A 5,867-nucleotide genomic window follows, 5' to 3' on the forward strand; every position below is an offset into this window, starting at 1 on the left:
AGATGAAAGGGGGTTTTATTTGCCATGTATGGGGTAGAGGCAGGGGTTTTATTTTGAGTACTGTGAGTGTTACAGAAGTAAAAATCCTAACAGAAATATATACTTACTATGTAAAAATATGTATAAACATATAAAAATAAATTTAAGTTTTAGGGATATATGCAATATGGAATAGAAATGTATTCATAAAAACAAATGTATAAATGGACAGTGTACATCAATATACATTGTAAATAGAAATGTGAATATTAATATGAAAAAAATATTTTTAAAAATATTTAATTTTTTTTTTTAAGAAATTGTTGAGGTTTTGTTTTGTTTTATCCTATTAGATTAGAGGCAGAAGTGTTTTTTTCCTCTTCCCGGTTGTTTTGGGGCATTTATTTCAGAGCAGTTTTCGGCGGGGATCGCCCCTGTTCTTTTTTGCCGCCTTTGCTGCCCGCAGCCCCGAGGCGCGCTGCGCCCCCGGCTGGGTCGGGCGGCAGTGCTGCCGCCTTGTGGGCAGAGCGCGGTGCTGCAGCCCTGCACCGAGAGGCCGCCACCTTGGGAGTGGCGCGTCGCGGATGTCGCGGACTTTTAATTGACCTTCTCAACAGGGCGGCGAAAAGGGCGGGGAAGTGGAGGACCGGGGTGGATGTCACTGGACTGCCTGCATGGAATACCGACCCCGGCGCGGCCCCGGTGGTATTTTCTGTGACGTTTCAAGTGTACCCGACACATGCTGTGGTCTCAGCGGCGCCGCGGGCGGGCGTATTTCGGCGGGTTTGTGACAGGCATGTGGGTAAACGCCTCGCTGTGCCGGGGTCCTCTCACGGCCGCTTTCCCGCCCTGAGGGAGCCGAGCTGGGCCGAATTGTTCCGAAGAGCCGAAGAGCCGAGTGTGGCCGAAAACAGCCGAGTTTCACCGAAGAGCCGAGTGTGGCCGAAAACAGCCGAGTTTCACCGAAGAGCCGAGTGTGGCCGAAAACAGCCGAGTTTCACCGAAGAGCCGAGTGTGGCCGAAAACAGCCGACTTGAGACGAAGAGCCGAGTGTAGCCGAACACAGCCGACTTGAGACGAAGAGCCGATGATAGCCGAGTGTAACCGATAGCCGACTGTAGCCGACATTGGCCGCATTTAGACAAAGAGCCGAATATGACCGACTTTAGCCCAACCGGGCCGAGTTCAGCCGAAGAGCCGGAAAAGCCGAATTTAGACGAAAAGCCGAACCGAAACGATTTTAGACCTAAGCCGAACCAAGCCTAATTTAGCCGAGTTTATTTAAACAGAACCGAACGACGCCGCAGCGCTCTGCCTGCAGAGCGCCGGTGCAGACGGCAGGGGGCGGTGTATAAAGCGAGTATAAAATATCAACTGTATATAAGAAGGAATAAAAAGCTCTGTGTCATGTGCAGCAGTAGAAAATTTCAGGCTCCCAGGGAATAAATAGTTTTCTTTCAATCATTATAGTTTTGGGGTTTTTTTTTACTCCCAGGTAGCCTGAAAGTTACTACTGCTGCTTTTTGATTCTAAAGCTAGGAAGGAAAACCAAGATTACAAATACAAGAAAAAGAAAGGGAAAGGGAAGGGGAAAAAAAGGAAAAAAAAAAGGAAAGGAAAGGAAAGAAAGCAGGAGAGCAGAAGGGAAGGGAAGGGAAAGGGGTGAAAAACAGCGTTAAAAAAAGAAAAAGAGTTGGAGGGAAAAAGAGAGGGCATTCGGGAGGAGCGGTCCTGCCTCAGGTCCTTCCCCGGCCTGGGACGAAGGACCCGTTTGATGCCCGGGAGGGACTGCAGCTCCCGGTGGCGGGGGACGGAGCCGTGGCTGTCAGCCCGAGACTCCAACTCCCGGCAGGCCCTGCTGCCGGCGCGGCGTGTGACGCAACAGCTATCGCGGCACATGAGTGGCTACCAGCCCGAGACTCCAACTCCCGGCAGGCCCTGCTGCCGGCGCGGCGTGTGACGCAACGGCCGACGCTGCCCGGCATTTTTCTCTAAATCGGCAGTAAATACAGCTGAGTAAAATTAGCTTGGTTTTCTTCCTTCTTTTTTAACTGAATTGTTTTTATTAAAAATCCTATTTGAATATATAGAAAAAGTGGGGATGTCCCGTAATATATCCTAGCTTTTCTTGTTTATAGGGTGCTCAGAAAACATGCGTCCCTTAGAGTCCCTCAGAAAGGTTCTCAGTGCGATCTCTACCAAGGTATGTATTTACTAATAAGTGATCCCTTTAGATATTTGCCTGTGTACCTTTTCCTGTAATTGAGAGCTTGCGTTCTGTGGGTTTTATGATAAATCTGTAAAACATGTAAGAATGCTTTTGCAAGTCTGAATCGTTGAAGGCAGCAGTAAGTGGATTTAGAGCCTGTTCTTGACCAGACAACGGGAAAAAGTGTGACTTTGATGCTGAACTTGTTTTTTTCATTTTTCATTTGACTTGTCTGGAATGATTTAGGAATAGAGAGAACTAGAAAAAGAGAGAAATAGAATTGATTATTGAGCACTCCTCAAATGCTCACCACGATTCAGTGTAGAGCCGAAGTGAAGGGTGATGGAACAGAGCTCTGTGCTTTAGAAGGAAATAAATTTAAACCTGACCTCCGCACAGAGTCTCACTAACTTCTTTTGTTTTAAAATACAAAATATGATTAGGAAGTGTTGGAAGTTAGTGTTTTGGGAAAGAAACGGCAGTTCCACAGAACATTCCATTTAACAGAGGCTCTAGGAAGGATTCATGTTGTAACTGCTGTCACTGCAATCAGTTGGTGGTTCAGCCTTGAAATGTGCACTTGCCCTTCTATAAAGCACTGTTTTGTTTGCCTTTCAGTGCTATGAGTCTTGATAAATTGGAGAAGAGCCCAAGAGAAATTTTTCATCCCTTGATATAAAAGGTAGGAAGTGACTTTTTTTGGTTTGGTTCTTTTTCTTTATTATTTCCTGGAAATAATAGGTACTACTGGTTTGTTTCTTCCAGTAGCAGATGATAACAATAGCAGTAGTAATAGTAAAAATAATAATAGAAATAATAATAATAGCAATGTAATACTACCTAAACTGTCTTTATCCATTGAACTGGCCATTTCAAATCAAAACTTCTAAACACAAATCAAACCATCATCCTCGTAGAATCTTTCACAGCAGTGGGCTATAGATCCTGGTTTTGTTGACAGGATTTATTGGTTCTGGAAGAGCAAGAGGGAAGTACAAGCCTAACTACTTCTAGCTCACAGACCCATCCAGTGAATACTGCTTTGTGTTTTGGTGGGCTTGTGATGACTTTGAAATCAATTGCTCATTCCAGTAAAAAAAATTAATGTTTTTTTGAACCTGACAGCAGAAATAACTTTAGGCACCAACTTAATAATAACAGATCACCAATTTAAGTTCATAATTTTATGCTGTACTATCAAAGTTTAAAGGTAAATTTTTACTTATTAGGAGATGGTATAAAGTGTATGTTCCAATGTGTTGGATGTATGCAAAGGTACATACGTACCCGAAAGTCCTTAGAGGAAACAAATTTTTACGTCTGCTGTTTGATTGTTTATCATACAATATTTGGTTTTATTTCCCAGGGATCGGTGAATTTTAACTTTGGAGTCCTCTGTGCTAAGGATGCTCAGCCTACAGATGATGAAATGTTCAGTAATGGTGAGTTTTTCACCTTCTCTTTAATTGCTATGCTGATGTGAATAAGAAAAAAACAAAAGCAAGAGAAAAAAAAAAGGATGGTTTATTATTTTTTATGCTGTTATGTTTGTTTCCTCAGTATTTGCTGCAGCTCTGCGAACCCAAGCTTTGGGTTCCTTCTGTCCCACTGGGAGTTGCCCAGTTTGGTTGCATCTGGTGAAATTCACCCTGAGACCTTACAGAACTAGCTCAAACTACGTGAGAGCCATTTGCAGTTCTCTCCAGACACCTGGAGAATGGGTGATGTTTCTGAGGGTCTGGCAAGTATACTTCTATCAAAACTCAGTCTGTGAAATTTCTGGGGAAAACCCTTCTGTGTCCTGAAGGGTTCAAACTCTGGTGAGGATCCAGTTATCAGGTGCTCACCTGGATGGTTCCAACTCTTAAAGTGAACACTTGTACTCTTACCCTGTAGTTTACATCTATTGTATTTTTGTTATTTTGCAAGATTTTACGGCTTTGCAAAATATTGTCATTTCACTCTTTGGAACCTCTCAGATCGTTCTTTGGTGCAGCACCATCCCATGGGACACTTGGCTGCCGTCCTGAAGGGGTTGGTCGCTAGAATTGTAAATCCTGGAGAGTTTATAAGTCTTCTGTCCCCAGGGAGGTATCATGCTTTGTTTCCTTTTGTTCTGTTTGTTAGGCGCTGCTTCTCGTTGCAAGTATGAATTTCAAACTACCCTGTTCTTATTTTAACTGTTTTCCTGGTTCTCTCCCTACGGCAGGGAAAGACTCTTGTATCCTTGTCGTCGGGCTCGGTGCTGTCCAAGAAGATGCAGAGACTAAAAAAATCATAAGAAGCAAAATACGATTGCAGGGAAAAGAAGCTGGAGAGAACAGAAGATGATATTGTTACCCTTACCCTGTATTAGAAACATCCGCTGTGCTTTGATGCTGGCAGCTGCCAGGGGCTTGTTAGCTCTTTGTAGGCAGGTGTAGGTGTTCACTTGTAGGTTTTTTCTCTGGACAAGTCAATTCAAACTTTGCTAAGCTTATATTTGCAAATTACTCTCTAGCACAGTCCAGCATGACATTTTTGAATGTTGTAAAAATACCATGTTACTTGGAAATTGCTAATGATGAGAAGCTTTAGGGAAAAATAAGATGTCAGGGTTGGGAGATGTGAGAAGAATTTTGAGGGGATGTTAGACTGAAATAAAGCACACTTGAAGCTGGACTGGCATGCTGGCAGATCCCCTATTAAACAGTAGTGCTGAGATTAGCCTGGGGGTTGCCCATTGTTTCTGTAGAAATAAATGTTTTCTGGTCTTCAGAAGTAAGCTGCTTTGAAAAGCTGGAAGGCACAGCATAGTGACAATCCGTGTGCTTCGCATTAAAAATAGATTTCAGAAGGGTCCTAGGCTTTTGTCTTTTCCTAGAAGTCGATGTAATCCTATTGAGGAGTTTTTAATTCTGTGTTGCCATGTCATCCATCAGAGCCCTGTCGTACTAATCGTCATACAGATGCAAAACAAAAAATCAGACCCTGTCCCAACCACTTAGAGCCCAGAACACGATTTCCTCAGGCTGCCATTTGTGTGCCATCGGTACTCACCACAGATGGGAGCTGGGGATTGTTGCACCCATTGGGAACAAACCGCTTCTCGTCACACAGAAATGGAATTGGGACGACGCCTCAGCCAGCCCCTCTCTCCTGAATCTGCAGCAGAGCAGTTCCAGTCCATGCGGGCACGTGTAATCCAGCTCCTGATGATCTGAGCACACGGAGCAGCGCTCAGCTGCTGTGGGGGGCTCAGGGAAGGCAGAGTGTGCATTGTCATCTTCCTGAACCTACAGACGCGAATCAAAGTGAGAAGCCACAGGGTGGAAATCAGTCGCATATATGCTAAATAAAACTTGCAGGTTTTTTTTAAGAATTGTTTTTGCTTGTTCTTTGTTGTGCTTCTGTGCTTAGAAAACCTCCCTTTAAAATCAGTTCAGTCCATCAGTTGAACCTTTGTTTGCAGACTCTCACTGAGCAGAATTTGTTGCAGACTCAGTGCACGCTGTGCAGGCCTCCCGGGAGTGTGAGGAGCTCATGTGTGCTACTTTTTGCTTTAGGACGCTCTGAGGTATTTATTCCTTTTGGGATACATGAGGAGTATTCCCAAGAGAGGTAGTTACAAGGTATGACATTGGGAAAAAGCCTGTGTGGTTGGAATGTTGTTGCTGTCAAAAGTTAATTTTTTCTTAGT

At 43.9% G+C, this 5,867-nt stretch overlaps 1 long non-coding RNA gene across 2 annotated transcripts; it reads left to right on the forward strand.

Annotated features, from left to right (window-relative positions):
• The first annotated feature begins 2,045 nt into the window (after positions 1–2,045).
• Positions 2,046–5,530, forward strand: LOC131562049 (uncharacterized). Of its 2 annotated transcripts, none has more exons than XR_009275124.1 (4): positions 2,046–2,182; positions 2,807–2,870; positions 3,555–3,630; positions 4,398–5,530. It is a non-coding gene; the product is annotated as an uncharacterized LOC131562049 (long non-coding RNA). The 2 variants fall into 2 exon arrangements; XR_009275125.1 differs by lacking the exon at positions 4,398–5,530 and adding an exon at positions 3,749–4,364.
• The last annotated feature ends 337 nt before the right edge of the window (positions 5,531–5,867 follow it).

Source organism: Ammospiza caudacuta, chromosome 10 (genome assembly GCF_027887145.1).
Source record: "Ammospiza caudacuta isolate bAmmCau1 chromosome 10, bAmmCau1.pri, whole genome shotgun sequence".
Classification (NCBI taxonomy): domain Eukaryota; kingdom Metazoa; phylum Chordata; class Aves; order Passeriformes; family Passerellidae; genus Ammospiza; species Ammospiza caudacuta.